This window comes from Pseudophryne corroboree, chromosome 6 (genome assembly GCF_028390025.1).
Source record: "Pseudophryne corroboree isolate aPseCor3 chromosome 6, aPseCor3.hap2, whole genome shotgun sequence".
Taxonomy (NCBI): Eukaryota; Metazoa; Chordata; class Amphibia; order Anura; family Myobatrachidae; genus Pseudophryne; species Pseudophryne corroboree.
The window spans coordinates 452,736,261-452,759,585 of NC_086449.1; the positions used below are offsets into that span (position 1 = coordinate 452,736,261).

Consider the following 23,325-nt stretch of genomic DNA (forward strand, 5'->3'; position numbering starts at 1 on the left):
CGTTGTGCTCGTACTGACAGCGTGACTCCCAGGCGGGTCAGGATCTCAGTCTTTAGTTTATCATAGTCCCTAACCTCAGCAGGGCTTAAATCAAAGTACGCTTTTTGGGGCTCACCTGACAGAAAAGGTGCCAGCAGACTGGCCCACTGTGCTTTCGGCCAGTTCTCACGGTCGGCAGTCCTTTCAAACGTGGTCAGGTAGGCCTCCACATCATCAGCCTCTGTTATTTTCTGCAGGAAGTGACTGGCCCATATAGAACTAGAGCTGGTCGGAGCACTGACGGCCACATCTCCAATCCGGGCTACAAGGCTCTGCACCACTTCTGTTAAGGCCTCTCTATCCTGACGCTGTTGCCTGTAAAATTCGTCAATAGCCACCAGCTGCTGTCTCCTATTTTCCTCCATTACCACCTGCTGCTGTCTGTCTGTTGGCCTCCTGCTGTAGTCTTTAATTTTCCTCCATTGCCACCTGCTGCTGTCTCCTATTTTCCTCCATTGCCACCTGCTGCTGTCTCCTATTTTCCTCCATTGCCACCTGCTGCTGTCTGTTGGCCTCCTGCTGAGCCACTGTAGCTTGCAGCAAGGCTTTAAGCAGTTCCTCCATGTTGACAGATTTTTCAGGCGGCTTTGTAGCTGCTTTCACCCAGGACATATATCAAACCCTCCGGGGTGAGTCTCAGCAACTTCACACTGGGCTGTATCTGCATAGACCACCGTTTTCTGCAGGCCTCATAAAGCTGCTGCTTTCACTTATGCGCAGAACGGAATGCTCGCATTCTCCACCAAGTTGTAACACTGTACGGGAACAAGGTGCCGTTTCGTGGGGTAAATGTTAGCAAGCAGCAGCTAAGGAATCACACAAGTCCAGTGTGTGGTGCAACTGGCCACAACCAGTTTTATTAAGCAGAATACAAAACAAACATCAAAAGAAAATACCTTGCCTGTCCGGCACTAACTAAACACAAGACGTTCCTAACTGTCTCTAAACAAAAAAACACAGAGTTTTCCAGTCAACACTGTATGGCTCACATGTATAAGGAAGCGTATTTCTCTCACAGAGATCCTGCAGTCTTCCCAGGCAGTCTACACACACTAATCAGGCTAGCAGCCCTATAACCCACTTATACAGCTGAAACCCTGATTAGCCCTCTGTGAGACCAAAGGCCCGAACTGGGCCCAATGTCTGGAACTTGCCCTATCTCTCTTTCAGGGCCCTTATCCAGCTTTTCCAATAAACTCAAAAGGTTCTGACAAAACAAAACATTTTTCCTAATATAGGTAAGACAAGAACCTGGGACAAACATACCTGCCCTCAAACACTATTCCAGTGTTCTTGTCACAATATATATATATCAAACAAGCAATATTTTTTATGGTGACAAATAAAAAATAAAAAGTCCAAGTGTGTCCGCGGTTGCAATGTATAAGCCTGACCTATTCAATATTGTACAGAAAAAGGAAGCTCCTTCCACAATTTGCATGCCCTCTGCAAGTGTTGGGAGGAGCAATGACAGTCAACGTGCTGACATTGAGATTGAGGATGTCACTGCAGAAGTACACCAGGATGAGGAGGATATTGGTGTAGCTGGCGCTAATGAGAATGTTGACAATGAGGATTTTGATGATGGGGATGTGGTTTGTTTAAATAAGGCTCTGTCAGGCTCCGGAGCCTTACCTCCGTCGGGTGCTCCTGCGGGTTACCATCCCGCTGGTTGGCGTGGCTGCGGCAGCAGGGAGCTGCTGGTGGAGGATCCTTCTGGACGGATGTGCAGCTGCCAAGGGCCGGTGGCCGAGGGTCTGGAGAACCGGGCGCTGCGGCGGGGATCGCTGTGGTAAGGTCCTCTAGTGGTGACACAGTATAGTGTGTCAGAGACTGAAGCTGGCTAAAGCTGTGTGCTAACAGCTAAGTATGTCTCCTGTGCTGGGGGCAGCCATGTTGGAGACCAGAGTATTACCAATTAAGTTCTCAATCTGTGTCCAGCCAATCCTGCGTGTTCTCCCCTTTCAAAAGGGGTCTGGCTCAGAGGGAGAGTGCCAGTGCTTCATGTTACCTCCTTGTGAAAGGTTCTCCAGCTCTGTGCTCCCAGGTTACTTCTGGTTCCCTGGTCCTGGTTGCTCTCATCCATCTGTTACCTAAACGTTGCTGCAGTCCTGCTGTCTAAGTCCATTGCCACTCCTGGAAGCGCTCACGGGGTCCCAGGTCGTAGAGGAGCTCTAGGTGCTAATGCCGGTTTCTGCAGACGTCTTCATTTCTTCAAAGTCCAAGTTCTTCAACCTCGTCTTTCAATCACAAACCACAGTCCTCATTTCTTCAAAGTCCAAGTTCTTCAGCCTCGTCTTTCAATTACCATCCACAGTCTTCATTTCTTCAAAGTCCAAGCTCTTCAGCCTCGTCTTTTAATCATTAAACACAGTCTTCAGTTCTTTTTTACCGGAGTTCTTTAGCTTCACTCTTCAAGTCATTTAACCATAGACTCTAATTCCTCCAGTTTCTTCAATTGCTCCAATATTCGTGTACAGCCTGGTTATTCATTAAAACTACAGTTATCTTCCTACGAAGTCCTCCTTTTCTTTATGCCCTCTGGCCAACGTTAACACTTAGTTAGGCTTCCACTCCATGAGGAGGAATTACATTCAGCCACCTCGTTTACTCTCCTCACAGGTAGCTGTCCCTTTAGCCAAAACTCGGTTGTCGGAACACCAACTTACACCGAGCGTGACAGTAAGCACTGGCCCAATGGATCTGGCAAGTGAGCAGGCTACCGGGGGCGATGCCTCTGTGGATATTCTGTCTCGTCTAAATTAAAAAGGAGGCCATGCAGGCACAGATTGTACAGTTCATGCAGAATATGTCCACTCATTTGGATTCTCTTCACACAGCCATTTCTCGGACTCCAGTTCCAGCTTCCAATCCACCAGCACCTAATCCTCTAGTGTCGATTCCAGTTCCTCGTTTACAACTACAACCACCCAGTAAATTTGACGGTAGTCCAAAGCAATGCCGAGGGTTCCTCAATCAATGCGAGATCCAGTTTGAGCTTCAGTCAGCTAACTTTCCGTCTGATCGGACCAAACTAGCATACATCATTTCACTTCTGACCGGACCAGCTCTGGATTAGGCTTCACCCTTATGGGAGAGAACTGATCCCATACTCTCGAATTACCTGGAATTCGTGGCAACTTTTCATAAAATCTTTGACGAGCCAGGCCGGACCACCTCTGCCTCTTTGGAGATTCTGCGTCTGTGTCAGGGAACCCGTTCCTTCGCCCAGTACGTGATGCAATTCTGTCCTCTGTCTTCCGAAGTGGGCTGGAATGAAGAGGCTCTCACTGCCGCCTTTTGGAACGGTCTCTCTGACAAAATTAAAGATGACCTGGTCACTCAGGCTGTGCCAGTTAAGCTCGATCATCTTATTTCTTTATGTAACAAGATGGATCTAAGAAACAAAGAGCGCTGTCTTGAGAAAACCAGGTTTGAGTGACCCAAATCTCGGGCTTGTCCCACTCTTAGACCATCCTCACTGTCTACTGAAGAGGAACGTCAAAGACGCAGACAGGGAAACCTCTGCATGTATTGTGGGGCGGCCGACCACTTTGTTAAGTCTTATATTCAACGACCGGGAAACTCCCGCTCCTAGCTTACGCAGGAGAGGTTAAGCTAGTAGCATTCCCCAACCAATTTACCAGGAAGGAATCACTGTTGACTGTATGTCTGGAACTTCCCTCTACCTCCTTTCTTGTTACAGCACTTTTGGATTCTGAAGCTGCAGAGAGTTCATTACTTCCACCTCAGTCCGACAGTCTGAAATACCAACCACTCATTTGAAGCCAGCTATCTCTATCACCGCGGTTGACGGAAGTTATATCCCTGAAGGGATCATCACCCTGAAAGTTGGTATTCTCCATTCTGAAGTTCTCTCTTTCCTGGTAATTCCCAAAGCCTCTCAAAAAATAATCCTAGGATTCCCGCGGTTGCAGGAGCACAACCCCCGCTTGGACTGGCAAACTATGGATGTACTCGCGTGGGGGGAGTCGTGTTCTCAAAGCTGTTTATCCACTGTCAAGCCACTCTTTACTCTAAACTCCACTGATCTCCCAGATGCCTATCAGCCCTTTCTGGACGTGTTCAGTAAGCAAGGGGCAGATACCTTACCTCCCCACCGAAGTTGGGACTGCCCTGTCGATTTACTGCCTGGTAAAACACCTCCCAGAGGCTGAACGTACCCTTTATCTCTCCCAGAAACCCAAGTGATGTCTGAGTACATATAGGAGAATTTGGCCAAAGGGTTCCTTCGCCCTTCCTCTTCTCCAGCCGGGGCAGGGTTTTTTTTTAAGAAGAAGGACGGGGGCCTACGGCCTTGCATCGACTACTGGGGCCTCAACTAAATGACAGTTAAGAACAGATACCCCTTGCCCTTGATTCCCAAACTATTTGACCGTGTAAAGGGGGCTACCATTTTCACCAAATTGGACCTGCGGGGAGCTTATAACCTTATACGCATTCGCGCAGGAGACGAGTGGAAGACTGCGTTCAATACTCGCGACGGGCATTACGAATACCTGGTGATGCCTTTTGGCTTATGCAATGCTCCAGCAGTCTCCCAGAATTATGTCAACAAGTTATTCCGAGATCTCCTCTATAAGTGCCTGGTTGTGTATCTGGACGATATGCTAATATTTTCCAAAGATCTGAAAGTCCATCGGGAACAAGTCAGAGAAATCTTGAGACGTCTAAGGGAAAATCAACTCTTTTGTAAACTAGAGAAGTGCACGTTTGAGGTTCTTTCCATCCCTTTTTTAGGTTACATCGTTTCTGGGAGGGAATTACAGATGGATCCTGCCAAAGTCCAAGCAATCAGAGATTGGACCCTTCCTACCACTCTGAAGGGAATCCAGTGTTTTTTAGGCTTCGCCAATTTCTATAGGAAGTTATTAAAGATTATTCCTCTATCATTGCCCCGATTACAGCACTGACAAGAAAAGGGTCTAATTCGGCAGCTTGGCCACCTGAGGCACTAAAAGCCTTTTCGTTTCTAAAAGAGGCCTTCATGTCTGCTCCCATCCTTCGGCAACCTGATCTCAGTTGTCCTTTTCAGGTGGAGGTGGATGCTTCTTCAGTAGGAATGGGGGCCGTCTTATCCCAGTACTTCGAGGATCAGAAAGCTCATCCTTGTGCTTATTTTTCCCAAAGATTTTCTCCGGCAGAACAAAACTACATCATTGGAGAACAAGAATTGCTTGCCATAAAACTTGCTTTTGAAGAGTGGAGGTACTTACTGGAAGGAGCTCAGCACCCAATCTCAGTAAACATAGATCACAAAAATCTTTTATATCTTCAGACCACCCGATGTTTAAACCCACGGCAAGCCAGGTGGGCACTGTTCTTCTCACGTTTTTTTTTCAAGCTCAGTTATCGTCCAGGGTCTCTTAATCGGAAAGCAGATGCGCTCTCTCGTTCATTGAATTCAGATGAGTCCACAGATCTTCCAGACAGACAATTCATCCTAGATCCTGCCTCCTTTGCTGCAACTCATACTACTCCGTTTCCGCCACCGGGAAAAACCTTAGTTGCACAAGAACTCAGGAAAAAACTGGTGGAGGGTCCTTCTGGATGGATGTGTGGCTGCCAAGGGCCGGGGGCCGAGGGTCTGGAGAGCTGGGTGCTGCGGCGGGGATCGCTGTGGTAAGGTCCTCTAGTGGTGAAACAGTATAGTGTGTCAGAGACAGAAGCTGGCTAAAGCTGTGTGCAACAGCTAAGTATGTCTCCTATGCTGGGGGCAGCCATGTTGGAGACCAGAGTATTACCAATTAAGTTCCCAATCTGTGTCCAGCCAATCCTGCATGTTCTCCCCTTACAAAAGGGGTCTGGCTCAGAGGGAGAGTGCCAGTGCTTCATGTTGCCTCCTTCTGAAAGGTTCTCCAGCTCTGTGCTCCCAGGTTACTTCTGGTTCCCTGGTCCTGGTTGCTCTCATCCATCTGTTATCGAAACGCTGCTGCAGTCCTGCTGTCTAAGTCCTGGAAGCGCTCACGTGGTCCCAGGTCGTAGAGGAGCTACAGGTGCTAACGCCGGTTTCCGCAGACGTCTTCATTTCTTCAAATTCCAAGTTCTTCAGCCTCATCTTTCAATCACAAACCACAGTCGTCATTTCTTCAAAGTCCAAGTTCTTCAGCCTCGTCTTTCAATTACAAACCACAGTCTTCACTTCTTCAAAGTCCAAACTCTTCAGGTTCGTCTTTTAATCATTAAACACAGTCTTCAGTTCTTTTTTGCCGGAGTTCTTCAGCTGCACTCTTCAAGTCATTTAACCATAGACTCTAATTCTTCCAGTTTCTTCAATTGCTCCAATATTCGTGTACAGCCTGATTATTCATTAAAACTACAGTTATCTTCCTACGAAGTCATCCTTTTCTTTATGCCCTCCGGCCAACGTTAACACTTAGTTAGGCTTCCACCCCATGAGGAGGAATTACATTCAGCCACCTCATTTACTCTCCTCACAGGTAGCTGTCCCTTCAGCCAAAACTCGGTTGTCGGAACCCCAACTTACGCTCGGTGACAGGCTCCAGTGGAGACAGTTGTTGCCCATGGTATAAAAAAGCCCATTTTCATGCCTGGGCAAAAGACAAAAAATCCACCTCTTCTGTGTGGAATTATTTCTCCCTACACCTGGACAATTACCAGCGGTGCAAGTATGCGGGTACGGGTGGGTACGGCGTACCCTTAAGAATTTCGCCGTGGGTACGCCGTACCCACACCGATGGGCCGCCGCTTGCTACCGCTGATGTGAGGGGAGGAGAGCGCAGCCTGCGCCTCTCCTTCCCTCAGTGTCATTGTTCAAATCAGCGCCGCCCGTGAGCCAATCAGAGCTCGCGGAGGCAGCACTGGGGGGGGCAATGTATATCTGGCACTGTGGGGGGCAATGTATACCTGGCACTGTGGGGGGCAATGTATACCTGGCACTGTGGGGGGCAATGTATACCTGGCACTGTGGGGGGCAATGTATACCTGGCACTGTGGGGGGCAATGTATACCTGGCACTGTGGCGGGCAATGTATATCTGGCACTGTGGCGGGCAATGTATATCTGGCACTGTTGTGGGCAATGTATATCTGGCACTGTTGTGGGCAATGTATACCTGGCACTGTGAGGGGCAATGTATATCTGGCACTGTGAGGGGCAATGTATATCTGGCACTGTGGGGGGCAATGTATATCTAGCACTGTGGGGGGCATTCGTGTATCTGGAACTGTGTGGGGCATTCGTGTATCTGGCACTGTGGGGGGCATTCATGTCTCTGGCACTGTGGGGCATTCGTGTATCTGGCACTGTGGGGCATTCGTGTATCTGGCACTGTTGGGTAACGTGTATCTGGCACTGTGGGGCAACGTGTATCTGGCACTGTGGGGGTCATATGTGTATCTGCCCCTCCCCCATATGTGTATCACGCCCACATTTTCATTGGCCACGCCCCATATGGCATTTGGTCACACCCATTTTTTGGGTGCGCGCGCCTTCAGCGCGCACACAGTACCTGTAAGACATTTTTTCTACTTGCACCACTGACAATTACTGTCTAGCCATCTGTAGTCTTTGTAAAGCTGGGACCATAACCACCTAGGAACCTTTTCCCTGTTACCCCACTTGCAGCGCATACATCACAAGTTGCTGACACATTCAGAAACTTCAGCTAAGAACGTAACCAGTCCAGCAACACCTAGCTCCATTTTCTCTGTTGGATCCAAGCCCCTGCAATCCCCACCACCAACACCCTCATCATCAATTTCCTCCTCAATCATTGCCAGCTTGTTTTGTGGGGGTCCAAACAAACCAATCATTTCAGCCACAAGTGACAGTCCCTGTCACTGAAATGATTGGTTTGTTAAACTTTGCATGTCCTGTTTAATATACAACATAAAGGTGGGTGGGAGGTACCAAGGATAATTCCATCTTACACCTCTTTTCTTTGCATTATGTGCTCTTTGGCAATTTTTTTTGTCATAGTTTATAAAACTGATATCCTGTCTGCCACTGCAGTGCCACTCCTAGATGGGCCACCCATTTCTGTAACTTAGCTTAGTCATCTAGCTACCTCAGTGCAACCTTTTGGCCTAAACTGGATGAAAACAATATTGTGAGCTGTGAGGTGTTCAAAATGTACTGGAAATTAGTGGAAATGAATGTTATTGAGGTTAATAATACTGCAGGAAGAATAACACCCCCAAATTCTGTTATTTTAGTTGATTTTCTGAATTCTTTAAAAAAATACAGATCCAAAACCAAAACCAGAAACAGCAAGGGCAGTTTTTGGCAAAACCAATACAGATCCAAAACATGAAGGAAATACAGGTCCAAAGCCAAAACCCAAAACCCCCAAAAATGGCCAGGTGCACACCCCTAATTTAAAGTCACTGGGGTATATTTAGTAATGATCGATATTTAAATTGACTTTAAATTGATCTAAATTGATGTTGTGTGAGTATAAATTGCATATTTGCTAACTGTTGATTTTAAAATCTCTGTTGATGATGGCTGATTTTTAGTATAATCTGTAGTTTTTATCATTTCCATTCAAACTACTGTATACTGAAAAAAAAAAAAAAAAGAAAGAAAGATAGATAATAAAATATCGACCACAAATCAACTACCACTTCCTACTGGTTTTCTATTGGGCAAAATATACCACATACTAGAAGCTGCTATAATTCCTCTAATTCTGCCTCCTGGGTCACCTCAGTCAGGGGATGATTTCCATACCACAGGAAAATGGCCAGCATAGCCTTGAATTGTCATAGCCCTTAATTCAGAAATGGTTTTCAATAGATGTGCGGCGGGCAATTTTCATGTTTTGTGTTTTGGTTTTGGATCTGGATCCTCGCTCGTGTTTTGGATCTGGATTGGTTTTCCCAAAACCACCCTTTCGGGTTTTGGTTTTGGATCTGGATGATTTTTGAAAAAATATAAAAACAGCTAAAATCACAGAATTTAGGGGTAATTTTGATCCTATGGTATTATTAACCTCAATAACATTCATTTCCACTAATTTCCAGTCTATTCTGAACACCTCACACCTCACAATATTGTTTTTAGGCAAAAAGGTTGCACCGAGATAGTTAGATGACTTTGCTAAACAACACTAGTGTGCAGCACAAACACCTGGCCCATCTCGGAGTGGCACTGCAGTGTCAATCAGGATGCCACTTTTAAAAACTAGGCCCCAAACAGCACATCATGCCAAGAAGAAAAAGAGGTGCAATGAGCAGTGGCGTAAGTTTGTCACAGTTGCCCGGAGGCAAGATAAATATTGGTTCCCCCCTATTTCCTATATTAAGATAAATATATGTTTGTATGTGTGCGTGTGTGTGTGTGTGTGTGTGTGTGTGTGTGTGTGTATGGAGTGTTGTGGAAAAAAATTATATACTGTATTTATACATTTAATTGTCTTTTATTTTAAATCACACATTTCTTAGCAGTCATACCCAGGATTAGAACCCATAACATGTTAGACTAACAGCAGACACTTTACTGATGGAGTTATTTGCTCCTGTAGAGGAAGCATAAGAATTCTAACTATATGAAGTTACATGTAATTGTCAGAGAAGTAACTTCATAAAGTTAAAATTCACATATTTCCTATACAGGAGCAAACAGCTTCATCAGTAAGGTGTCTGCTTCCAGTGTAATAGGTTGTGGTTTCTAATCCTAGGTGTGATACTTGTAAAATGTGTATATTCAGTATAATAAAGAGGGTGTGATTTGTAAGGTGCAGGGACCAGTGAGAAAGTCGGCCACTGAAAAGACAGCGACAGCTATCAATTAACTTAATTCAATGGTGTCACAGAATGGGAGGATAGGTGCCCCCCTTAAGAGCAGGAGCCCGGCGGCAGGTGACTCCATTGCCTCCCAGAGTTCTGCCTCTGGCAATGAGATAGCTGAATGACTTTGCTAAGTGACATAAGTGTGCAGCACAAAAACCTGGCCTGTCTAGGACTGGCACTGCAGTGGCAGACAGGATGGCAGATTTAAAAAATAGGCCCCAAACAGCACATCATGCCAAGAAGAAAAAGAGGTGCAATGAGGTAGCTGGATGGCTAAGCTAAGCGACACAAGTGTGCGGCACAAACACCTGGCCCATCTAGGAGTGGCACTGCAGTGTCAGATAGGATGGCTGGCAGATTTAAAAATAGGCCCCAAACAGCACATCATGCAAAGAAGAAAAAGAGGTGCAATGAGGTAGCTGGATGACTTTGCTAAGCGACAGAGGTGTGCGGCACAAACACCTGGCCCATCTAGGAGAGGCACTGCAGTGGCAGACAGGATGGCAGATTTAAAAACTAGGCCCAAATCAGCACACGCTGCAAAGAGAAAAAGAGGTGCAACAAGGTTGCTGAATGGCTAAGCTAAGCATGAGAAGCTGAGCCACCAGTCATGAACATAGACCAAGGCCTTAGCCTTTCCTTGCCACTTCGTGCAGTGAATGGCAGATAATTTCTTTTTTTTTCTGATTATTAATTTTTGCTTCTTGGATTTTACACACCCTCTATGACATTGGGCATCGGCCTTAGCAGATGACGTTGATGGAATTGCATCGTCAACTGGTGGCACATAGCAGCTTCAGCACTAGTACTAGGAACTGGAAGTGGTTCCTGATCTTCCACAATTTTTTCCTCCAAATTATTGTTCTCCATTTCACAGGACAGCACCCCTTTATCATTACAGCGTACAGAACAGTGCCCCTTTATTTTCACAGTGCCCCTTTATTCTTACAGCATACATGACCAGTGTAATATTATTTGAACAGCAACAGCACCCCTGAATATATACAACATACAGGGTCAGTCTAATGTTATTAAGACATCAGCACCCCTATATTTCACAGCATACAGGAGCAGTGTGCTTTTAATTTTTAACTGCACCCAAACTTTTATAGCAGACAGGACCAGTGTAATGTTATTAAGACATCAGCACCCCTGTATTTCACAGCATACAGGAGCAGTGTGCTTTTAATTTTTAACTGCACCCAAACTTTTATAGCAGACAGGACCAGTTTAATGTTATTAAGACATCAGCACCCCTATATTTCACAGCATACAGGAGCAGTGTGCTTTTAATTTTTAACTGCACCCAAACTCTTATAGCAGACAGGACCAGTGTAATGTTATTAAGACATCAGCACCCCTATATTTCACAGCATACAGGAGCAGTGTGCTTTTAATTTTTAACTGCACCCAAACTTTTATAGCAGACAGGACCAGTGTAATGTTATTAAGACATCAGCACCCCTATATTTCACAGTGCCCCTGCCCCTGTACAACACAGTGACAGCCAGGACAGCAACACACATGTACAGCTGCAGCACCTGGCAGTAACACCAGTGACAGCTGGGACAGCACCCCTAATAGCAGTGCAAGTGTGTGTACCCTTAAGAATTAACCGTGGGTACGCCGTACCCACACCGACGGGCCACCGATCCCCGTCCCTCCCTCCCTCTGCTGCTCACCCTCACTGATGTGAGCATTACTGCATGCTTGATTGACAGGCTGCGGACATTTGATTTTGGAGAGTGGGTGGAACTAGCTAGCATTTCTAAAAATGAGGGCATCAACTCCATTTTCTTGGAGTGACGTCCTCTGCAACTCTGCTACAGACTTGCGAGGACCAATATGAGTAACCTGAACAGGGCCGGCTCCAGACATGTTCGAATAGAGCGGCCGCGCGGGGCACCACCCTTAATGGGCGCTGCGCGCTGGTGCCACCATATTCGGACCTGGAGCTGGCCCTGTGCAACTGTGTGTGCAGTGCCGGCATCAGAGGCTGGCGCCGCACAGTGCGCATAGAGCACACAACTGTTTTGGAAGAGTCCTCCAGTACCGCGCCTTCAGTTAGCAGCACTCCCCCTCCCAGCGCCGCAGCAGGTATTGTGGGAGGCATTTATGGATCTGTCACTGTGGGGTCATATTTGCACTGTGGGGTCATTCTGGCACTGTGGGGTCATCTGCACTGTGGGGGCATTTATGTATCTGGCACTGTGGGGGCATATCTGCACTGTGGGGGCATTTATGTATCTGGCACTGTGGGGGCATTTATGTATCTGGCACTGGGGCATTTTTATCTGGCACTGTGGGGGCATTTATGTATCTGGCACTGTGGGGGCATATCTGGCACTGTGGGGGCATTTATGTATCTGGCACTGTAGGGGCATATATGTATCTGGAACTGTGGGGACATATCTGGCACTGTGTGGCCATTTATGTATCTGGCATTGCTGGGGGGGCATGTCATGTGTTGCTGGCACTGCAGGGGGGCATGTCACGTGTTGCTGGTACTGCTGGGGGGTATGTGTGGTGTTAATGCGAATTGGCACTATTATGTGGCCACGCACCTTCCCCACGAAACAACGCCCCTACATTTTTGCTGCGCGCCTTCGGCGCGCACTGTCCATGCTTTAGCATGTGGGTAGGTGAGCACCAAGCATTACAGTATGTACATCATTTTGCCCTCCTAACTTAAAAATGTGCCCTCCCTGTGATCAGCCATCTGCCCTAAAAAGTGAACACTATCACCTGCTGGGGGGCATAATTGTGTGTAGCTGGCACTGCTGGGGGGCATGTCATGTGTAGCTGGCACGGCTGCGGGGCATGTCATGTGTAGCTGGCACTGCTGTGGGGCATGTCATGTGTAGCTGGCACTGCTGGGGGACATATCATATCTATCTGACACTGCACATTATGTGTATCTGGCACTATACTGGAGACATTATGTGAATCTGACACTATACTGGAGACATTGTGTGTAAGGAACATTACTGTGGCTGTTATGTGTAAGGCTGCTAATTGTGTGCGTAGAGGGGATGTTAAAATATATTTATAGTCTGATAATATGAAGTTACGAGGCCACACCCAGTTTTCCAGAGGCCACACCCACTTTTCCTGGAGCGCGCACACCTTCGGCGCGTGCATAGGGGTTAGTAAATTTGCTATGCAGTTAGGAATTTTACTCACGGCATTACAAGGTTTTTTCTTCGTTCTGGTGATCGTAATGTGATTGACAGGAAGTGGGTTTTTCTGGGCGGAAACTGGCCGTTTTATGGGAGTGTGTGAAAAAACGCTACAGTTTCTGGGAAAAACGCGGGAGTGGCTGGAGAAACGGAGGAGTGTCTGGGCGAACGCTGGGTGTGTTTGTGACGTCAAACCAGGAACGACAAGCACTGAACTGATCGCACTGGAAGAGTAAGTCTCAAGCTACTCAGAAACTGCACAGAGAAGTGTTTTCGCAATATTGCGAATCTTTCGTTCACAATTTTGATAAGCTAAGATTCACTCCCAGTAGGCGGCGACTTAGCGTGTGCAAAGCTGCTAAAAGCAGCTTGCGAGCGAACAACTCGGAATGAGGGCCTATGTTTTAGAAGTAGAAAAAGCTTTTCCAATGATCTGTTTTGGCTGGGTGTCTATTTCTTTAAAAAAAATTTTTTGCTGATGATTAGTAGATTTTATTTTTGGCTGGTTTAGCCTCTTTTTGTTTTGTTGGATTTGCAAAATCATCCAAAAATCAGGCAAAATCACAAAAGCAATAATAAATATAATTTTTTTGTTGGATTTGCAAAATCGTGCAAAAATCAGTCAAAGTCAGTAATAAAGATCACAAAATCAATGAAAATGTATGTTTAGTAACTTATGGCCCTCATTCCGAGTTGATCGCTCACTAGCTGCACACGCTAGGATGCCGCCCTCTGGGAGTGTATCTTAGCTTAGCAGACTTGCAAACGAAAGATTAGCAGAACTGCTATTAAATATTTACCTGCAGTTTCTGAGTAGCTCCAGACCTACTCCTAGATTGCGATCACCTCAGTCCGTTAAGTTCCTGGTTTGACGTCACAAACACGCCCTGCGTTCGGCCAGCCACTCCCCCGTTTCTCCAGCCACTCCTGCGTTTTAGCCTGACACGCCTGCGTTTTTTAGCACACTCCCGGAAAACGGTCAGTTTCCGCCCAGAAACACAAACTTCCTGTCAATCACTCACCGATCAGCAGAGCGACTGAAAAGCGTCGCTCGGACCTGTGTAAAATTGCATAGTTTTGTGTGAAAATACGCATGCGCAGAATTGCCCATTTTTAGCCTGATCGCTATTCTGCTAAAAACGGCAGCGAGCGAACAACTCAGAATGACCACCTATATTCTACTGTCTCTTTCCGAGTAGCCACCCCTCTGCTACCTTTGAACACTGTGACAGCTCTCTTTTTTGCCACGGGCTTCCAGACCCCTCTTGTGCAGGTAATCTTATTACCCATCCAAAATGTCTTCACAATGAAAATTAAGTCCTTTAACCACTTAACTGATGATTTTTTTTCCCCAAAAACCACTCCGAAATTGTTTTTTTTTTTAAATGAGTGAATTAGGTGAAGAACATGAATTTAACCCTATCCAAAATTATTTAAGTAAAAAAAATATATATATATATTTTTAACTTTTTCTTAAAAAAATAACACCAAAACATTGAAACATCAATAGGGAACATTGTGACCATCGGAAACATAGCAACCATCGCGGCTTTCATTTTGAAAGCCAGCACAGCCTCCAGGTACATAGGGGGTCTTGGGAGGGTTAATTTACACTCCCCAGCGGCTGCTATTGTCTGCAGTCGCTGGAGAGGGGGGTCCTGCCATGCTGACCGATCAGCAGTGATCGGCATCACGGCCCGAGCGGGCCCTAACCAATATGATGCCCTAGGCAAGATTTTGGCTGGTGCCCCCTGGCACTGCCACTAGTTCAGCCTCTGACCCTGCACCCCTTTCCCAGCACCATCATCCTGCACCCATAGCAGTCTTCATTTTGGTGTTCCTACCACTTACATTTTAATTAGGAACAGTGCGCACATTTGGCGCACAGTCCAAAAAGGGGTGTGTTCTTGCTGGGAAGGGGCATCGCCACACAACAGTACCCACAATTCAAATTACACCACACAGTAGTGCAACTTTAGTCACATTTTATCATGTGATAGTGTCCCTTATTCACATTACATCACACAGTAGTACCACTTTACCTTACATACATTATTCCTTACAGTAGTGCCCCGTATTCACATTACATCACATTGAATTGCTCCTTATGCACATTGCACCACACCATATTACTCTTTTTTCAGATTAGACCACACAGTTGTTCCCTTTCTATACGTTACACCACACAGTAGAGCACCTTATACACGTGACACATTAGTAATGCATTTATACACATAATACCATACAGTAATGCCCCTTACACATATGACACACATTATTAATGTCCTTATAAACATAATGCGCCTTACACATTATGCCAAACTTTATTAATGCCCATATACACATAATGTCCCTTACACATATGCCGCACATTATTAATACCCTTATACACATAATGACACACATAATGTCCCTTTTACATATGCCCCACATTCTTAATGTATTTATACACATGACACACATAATGCCCCTTACACATATGCCGAACACTATCGCACAACCAACCCACCTGCACACAGCACTCACATAGCTGCTAACACTGTGACCTCTGCCTCTGCTTGGATACAGATGTGTCCTCATACATCTTGCAGCAATATGCCATGCAGTAGAAGATGCTTGGTATGAGTCAGCTGGTAGCTCTAGGCCAGCTCTGCTAACATCTGGCACCTTGTTTTGATGGAAATGCATCTTATTTGCACTACTACGTGTCTAGGATGCACAAGCAGCTTCTGTTTATTAAAATGATATGCGGCATGCCTATATTTTATGTGCGACTGTGACTGTATCTGCATATGAAATGCTATGTTACAGTGATTTCCAGAAATACACTGTAACGTAGTATTTCATATGCAGATACAGCAACAGTCAACAAAATATACCCATGCCACATATCATTTTAATCAGCAGAACCTGCTTGTGCCCCTAGGCATTTGCCTAGTTTGCCTATGCCTAGGGCCGGCTCTGAGCACGGCAATCAGTAGGGGAGGGTGCAGGGAGGTAGAGGGACCTTCCGGTCCCTCTGATAGCAGCAGTGAAGGGAAGTTTCCCTTCCCTGCCGCTGCTGACACTGTTTACCTCACTGGTCGTATCCTGTGCGACCAGATCAGATAAAGCACTTGCAGGCATGGTCGCATCTGATGCGACCATGCCAGGGAAGTGGTTAAAAAAATACATTTTGCACCACAGTAGTTCTAAAAAAGAAATTATAAAATTCAATAGAAAATTGCTAACATAAAATAAATACAGCAGGAAAGTACATCCATGCAAAACAATTAAACAGTGTATAGGCTATTTCTCCCTTAACATTCAGTATATTCACAGCTGCTAAGTGTCACACATCAGGGCCTTAGCCCCACTAATCCTGTCCAGCGCCTATCACATTGTGGTTGCTCACACTTCTCCAGACCATCCACGGCATTTCTGAAGTGCTGCCTATCTATTGTTCACAAACTGTCTGGCTGCATGGGTGTGGCCATATTGGATTCCAGTCAGATGAGCACTCCAGCCTAATCAGATCTAGAGTTGCACTCACACTCAGGCTCCAGGTTCCAGTTGCTCCTAATCTATATATGTATGTCCTGCACCTAAAGCTGGAAATCTTTGAGGTGGTACACTGATTTCTTTTGCGTCCCCTCTCCTACAGCACCCTCAAGCCCACTACCCTTAACCCCCACACCCACACATCCTTTCCCTGTGTGTACCAATAGATGTAACACCTAAGGAGAAAATTTTAATATTATACAACAAACTGAGTAGGAGTAGGACAAATAACGGGCAAATTCACGAGACATGAGGCATTCACTTACACTTTGGGGCAGATTCAATACGCCATGGGTGTAGCATGGCTGCAGCTCCCGGGTATAATACTTGAAGCTGTTGAATTACTTGCCAATTTCCACGTGCTGTAAGCCCACAGCTAATGCATGTTGACTCATAGCTCCTGGTTTAAGTCCCCAGAGCTATGGAATTACCCTGTGACTTGCTGCACAGGGTCGCTCCAGTAACTGAATAGCTCACAGCAGAACTGCCGCATTAAGTCCCATTGCTAAAAGAGTCTGACCCTCTATTTAACATATCCCTTAGGCTGTATCACTGAATACAAAGCAGCAGCCTTCTCTGCCTTATGGATAAATAAAGGGAGAATGGCGAGGGGGGAGAGAGGGACTGTTAGAGAGAGGGAAGAGAGGGGGAAAGTAGAGAAACAGAGGGTAGAAAAAGAGGGGGGAGAGAGGGAATAAGTGATTGAGATAGGGAAGAAAGAGGGGGGAGAGTAGAGAGAGAGAGAGAGAGAGAGAGGGGAGAGGGAGGGTAGAGAAAGAGGGGGGTAGAGAGAGAAGAGAGAGGGGAGAGTGGGGAGGGAGAGATAGAGAGAAAGTGAGAGAGAGGAAAGTGAGGGGAGAAAACAGAGAGGGGGAGGGAGAGAGGGAGTGAGAGGGAAAAGAAAGGGAGGGAAATTGAGAGAAGGTGCGGGGGGAGAGGGTGGAGAGATACAGTGGGAGTGAGAGAGAGGAAAGCAGGAGAGAGTAGGTGAGAGGGAGAGAGAGGGGAGGGAGAGAGAGAGTGTACAGGGAGTGGAGAGAGGGGGAGACAGAGGAGAGAGAGAGAGGGAGAGGGGTAGTAAGAGAGGAAAGGGAGGGGAGATGGGGGAGAGACGGAGTGACAGAGATGAAAGGGAGGGGGTAGAGAGAGATGAAGTAAGGGGGAGAGAGGGGTGGAGAGAGAGGAAAGGGATGGGAGAGAGGGGTGGCAGAGACAGAGAGACAGAGAGAGAGTGAGAGGAAGGGGGTGGAGAGATTGCCCTGGTTTAGAATGGCAATTACGCTAAAAAATACACTTACCACACTAATTATATTCACTGATAAAGATGAATGCTAGCAACAGTTAGTGTGTACTTCTTGTAGTCCATGTCCGCAGAGCTGTTGTGCATGTTGCTGCTGTCTCTGTGGTGGGAAGGGCATTTGCACTGCAGTAGATGATTGTGCTTTCTGTTAAGCTGCAGGCCAACCTCTGTGTTGGCACTGGGACAAGAAAGGCTGGCTGGAGTGGTGCAGCATCACAAGTAATGCACTGAGGCAGCGATTGCTTGTGCTTGGTATTGCGCCAGTAGGCGCAATCTACAGTTCAAATTCAGGTGGCTGGCATCAGGGCCCCTCTGACTCTGGGCCCCTCTGAACATCGGGGCCCGGCACCGGAGTACCCTTTATACATATAATGGGGGATTCACTGGGCCTGTCTGCACCACTCTGTTACACTAAGTGCCTGACCACCTGTAAGTACACTGTAACAGTGCCCGTCTTACAGAGGTATCACTGCAAGTGTCTGATTTCCTTCAATTGCTCTGCTGCACTCAGCATCTGATCATCAGCAAGTATTACCATGTACACCCAATTTAGACCTCATGGGGCCCTAAACAAGTTACCACTTTAGGGCCCCCATCACTCAAACGGTCCTTAGCACTATATTTATATTCCTGATTTGCACTGGCGTGCGCAGCACATTTTATTAGGGGGTGCACCATCGGAGGGGTGTGTCTAGCACCGCCTTTTGGGCGTGTCTAGCACCATCTATTGACTGTCAACGCAATATATAATATCCACCCTTGTACCAATCCTAATAATGCAGATGCATTATCAGATGTTGTGGTGTGCACCAAACAAACACCCCTGATGACACTCACTGCAATTACACTGCTCCTCCTCAGCCTGGTCTGGCTCCCCCTCTTTCCCCTGCAAGCTGCAGCAGCTTACTTACAAGTCAGTCACTCACTGACACTGACAGTCACAGACTAGTACTGCTGCTGTAGGAAAAACGAGTGACGTGTCAATTCTGCTGCCGGCCGTCTGCCAGTATTGAATTTGTCTTCCTAAGAGGAACGCTGGCTGCATGCTGCTCCTCATCAGTGGCTGGCGTTGGCATAGCATAGAAGGAAAGAGGTGGGCATGCGAGCAGCATGACGTAATCACGTCACATCACGCTGTTTTTGTACATGGAGGTGGAGCCGGGAGTTTGAAAGCCGGTGGCAGTGGCACCCTTGATTAACCCAGGCGTCCAGTCAGTAATGCAGTCCTGACAGGATGCAGCATAGAGGGGACAGTAATCAGCCTGCTCGGCGATCGCTGCATCAGGCATATGAAATCGGGTGCCAGACATTAGGGGGTGCCTGTGCGCACCAGGCACCCCCCCTGCGCACGCCTATGCTGATTTATGCCTCTTACATTATTTGTTGTTTTTCCCCCTTATATTCTATTACGTTATATTACTTTCCCCCTTCACTGATTGCACCATGTCCCCTCAGGGATGGCCATCAGTGCCTACCCCATCGATGGTTACCATCAATGGGTGTTTCAGCCAGAACCATCGATGGTTGCAAACTATGCTACCATTTACCATCGATGATTCTTGCTATCGAATAGCCATGCATGCGCAATTGTCAGCAAGCAAAAAATTTCCTCTGCGCATGCACGGTTTAGCTCCCCTGACAGTCATGGGAAGGACATTGGCTCAGTGGGCCCACCTACTGCAGCGGAAATTGGTGACTGGTGTTTCTTTGCTATGAAGATAGATACGGTGGGCGAGGAGGAGGGACTGCTTACTGTTGACTGACAGCTGAGCATGTTTGCTCTGCTCATTGCCACTGGCTCTTCTCCGCCTCCTGCCATGTGCACTCATCTTAAGGAGACTGTCAGCACCCCAGCAGTGTCGGCAACACTGGTGAGTGTTGTGACTGGTGAGGTCCGCCCGGCCATCCATCCACTCCCAACTCCCGATACAATAAAAAAAATCACCTTCGGCTCCACACCCACCATCGATGGCAGAAAACCATCTGGTTCTCTGTCATCGATGGTAAAAGGTTTCAACATCGGTTACAGACCATCGATTATTTGGAATAATTGATGGTCGATGGCCATCCCTACCTCTAACTTCCATTATTACACCACTCAGTAACTGCATTTTAGATCAATGCTCCCCTCACTGAAAGTAGCAGGTCCCCATACCACATTATTACCCCCTCATTCACTGACTGCATTTAATTTGATTGACCCAGGCTTACTGATTGTAGCAAGCCCCATTGCCCGTATAATAATCATTATTATACCCCCTCACTCACTTACTGCATTTTATAACAGCATTTTATTGATTACACTGCTCAACAAAATGTAACTTTTTTTCTGCTGCCCAGGAACTTTAAATGAATTTGGGGTATATTAGTAGTGCTGATTTCAGAAATGTATTCCGTTTTTCGCAATACGGTTCTCAAGATATGTGAGGTACTATTCTAGAAGCTAAGCTCTTTTTCCGCAACATTTGCATTGCTGCTGATATCCATAGGTGGATATTGATAATTTTTGGGTTGCCTTTTTCAATTAATGTTTCTTTTAATATAACATGTTTTGCAGCTTACTACACTTTGGTCAAACATAACTAATGTCAATATAACTTTGTTTTGTTTTTTCAGAAAAAAATTAATTTTTCCCGTAGACGCTGTTTGAACGTCCCAGACATATTCTGCTACTTATGTGGTACCTATATTCTTGAAAAATTTGGAATCAACCAGAAATGCTATACTGCATGGGGAAGATGTTCCTGTGCCAGTGTTTACCACCCTGCCATCATGTTCCGATGATGAAGAAATGAATGACTTTGGTTCTGCTGCAGACAACAGTGGAAATTAATATGGAGGATGTACATCGACACCTCAGCCTGGCTGCATGTCTACCACTATTTTGAGGTTTCTGTAATGTGATTGCAATGGAATTGCAATTGCATTGCTTTGTGGCGCTACACATGCTGTACGGTCGTGTGCTGTGCTGGGCGGTCCCCAGAATGCGATTATGGTGGTCATTCCAAGTTGATCGCTCGCTAGCAGTTTTTAGCAGCCGTGCAAACACTATGCCGCCGCCCAGTGGGAGTGTAGCTTAGCGGAAGTGCGAACGAATGTAACGCAGAGCGGCTACAAAATAATTTTGTGCAGTTTCAGAGTAGCTTCAGACCTACTCAGCGCTTGCGATCACTTCAGACCATTCAGTTCCGGATTTGACGTCACAAACACGCCCTGCGTTCGCCCAGCCACGCCTGCATTTTTCCTGGCACGCCTGCGTTTTTCCGAACACTCCCTGAAAACGGTCAGTTGACACCCAAAAATGCCCATTTCATGTCAATCACTATGAGGCAATCAGTGCGACTGAAAAGCATCGCTAGATCCTGTGTGAAACTACATCGTTCGTTGTAATAGTACGTCGCGCGTGCGCATTGCGCCGCATGCGCAGAAGTGCTGTTTTTTTGCTTCATCGCTGCACAGCAAACGAATGCAGCTAGCAAACAACTCGGAATGACCACCAATATCTCTAGCAGTTTTTTGCTATTTTAGCAAATTTTTTAGGCAAAAACGATAAAATATTTTATATACACTATACATACACAGTTAAATGTGCATGGTATACACTTAAATGTGGTATCTAACCTAGCTTCATTTTTTGTTATGAAGAGGCCTATTTATCACAAGAAATGAGTCTAATATCCCCTGAAAACACTCATTTTCAGGTGAAATACAGCCCCTTTAGGTGTTAATGCAGGCAATTATATTGCAAGACATACCAAGCGTGGTCCCAGTAGCTATTAACCTATGGGCTAGTGTTAAGCAATTTTTACCCATCTGCCGCACATGTACATTAGACTGGCCGCCTCCAAACTCAGAAGCAGAGTGATAACCTAAGTGATCCCACTGCTTCAAGCTCCTCGTCGGGACAGGCTTTTATGGGAGCCCATGGGGGTCATTCCGAGTTGATCGCACGGTAGCAGTTTTTTGTACCCTTGCGATCAGATAGTCGCCGCCTATGGGGGACTGTATTTAAGCATAGCAAGTGTGTTATCGCTTGTGCAGGGGAGCTGTGCAAAAAGTTTTTGTGCAGTCTCTGGGTAGCTCTGAACTTACTCAGCCACTGCGATCACTTCAGCCTGTCAGGTCCCGGAATTGACGTCAGACACCCACCCTGCAAACGCCTAGACACGCCTGCATTTACCACGGCACTCCCAGAAAACGGTCAGTTGCCACCCAGAAACGCCTTCTTGCTGTCAATCACCTTGCAATCGCCGCTGCGATCGCTTTCTTTGTAAGGTCCCATGCTACCCGGCATTTCCCGTTACCAGGCAGCGACGCACCTGCGCATTGCGGTCGCAGGGGAAGGCGTAGTTCAGACCTGATCGCACCGCTGCAAAAAACTGCAGCGTGCCATCGGGTCGGAATGACCCTCCATGTCCTAGCAAGAGAACACTGCTACATACCAGTGAAAATATTAATTTTATGAGATTCATCCCACAATAAAAATGCAGGATGTAATGACTAGGCCTGTACTATGAATCAAAGAGATTCACAAAAGATAATCTACATTAAAATATAACACATTTATTTACACTTTTGTTTTAAAGCGCCAATCATTTAAAAGGAAAAAAAAAATAATTTTGAATTTTAAAAGGTTACTGCATGGAATTGTTCTTGTAATTAGTACTTACAAAAGACAGTTTGTAAATGCTTTTGCACTTCCACCTTCTTTGCTCTATATGTTCTAATAAATAATTAATGGACGTGCAGTATTGACACAATCATTCAAAAATAATAGATTAGGAGCCTTTTTTAAACTAACCACACATATATTTTCCAAATTTTTAAAGATAATCAGATGAATTTTTGTAATTCCAATATTTGTCACATGGTGGAGCTGTGAGAACATGTAATCAGTTTATTTACAGACAAAGTGGTAAAACGTAAAATGCATTACACTCTGAAAGTATAATTTTCTTTGCTTTTGCATGGTTTTTGATCAATGTCAAGCAATTATTTTAATACAACTTACAGTAGATATAAAATATGCATTTGTGGAAAACAGGATATAAAGACAAGTTATTAACTTGATAAGTGTGAACTTCTAGTTGTGCTGTGGACAGAGACAGTTCCAGATGTGGCCCATAAGGGTATTCACCACTTCTATCAGGAGCAGGCAGAGTGGTGGGGCAGTGTGGCATCTGTCCTCAAGGCTGGTTAAACTTTACTGTTTGGAAGTCATCTGGCTAGCTGCCTGCAGCCAAACTATAGAGTTGTGCCCTGTTGCCCAATAAGCTGGCAGAGGTTCCTGCTCAGCCACTCTCATTATGTTTACATCCACTTTGCAAGGAAACTGTCCCTGCACATACCCCTTTTCCACTAGCGTAGCACGGGTTGCAGCCGTGTCGTCTGACACGGCTGCGACCCGTGCTACAGCCCCCTGCAGACAGCGCTCACCAACCCGGCAATTGCCGTGTTGGTGACGCGCTAGTGACGCGGCAGGGGCGGCGCT

General features: G+C 46.2%; 1 long non-coding RNA gene across 1 annotated transcript in view; it reads left to right on the plus strand.

The window, feature by feature from the left end:
- The window catches only part of LOC134935359 (uncharacterized), a 67,656-nt gene extending 45,190 nt beyond the window's left edge, over positions 1–22,466 (plus strand). Inside the window, exon 3 of the long non-coding RNA XR_010180088.1 lies at positions 20,451–22,466. This is a non-coding gene — a long non-coding RNA (uncharacterized LOC134935359). The remainder of the gene's footprint in view (positions 1–20,450) is intronic.
- The last annotated feature ends 859 nt before the right edge of the window (positions 22,467–23,325 follow it).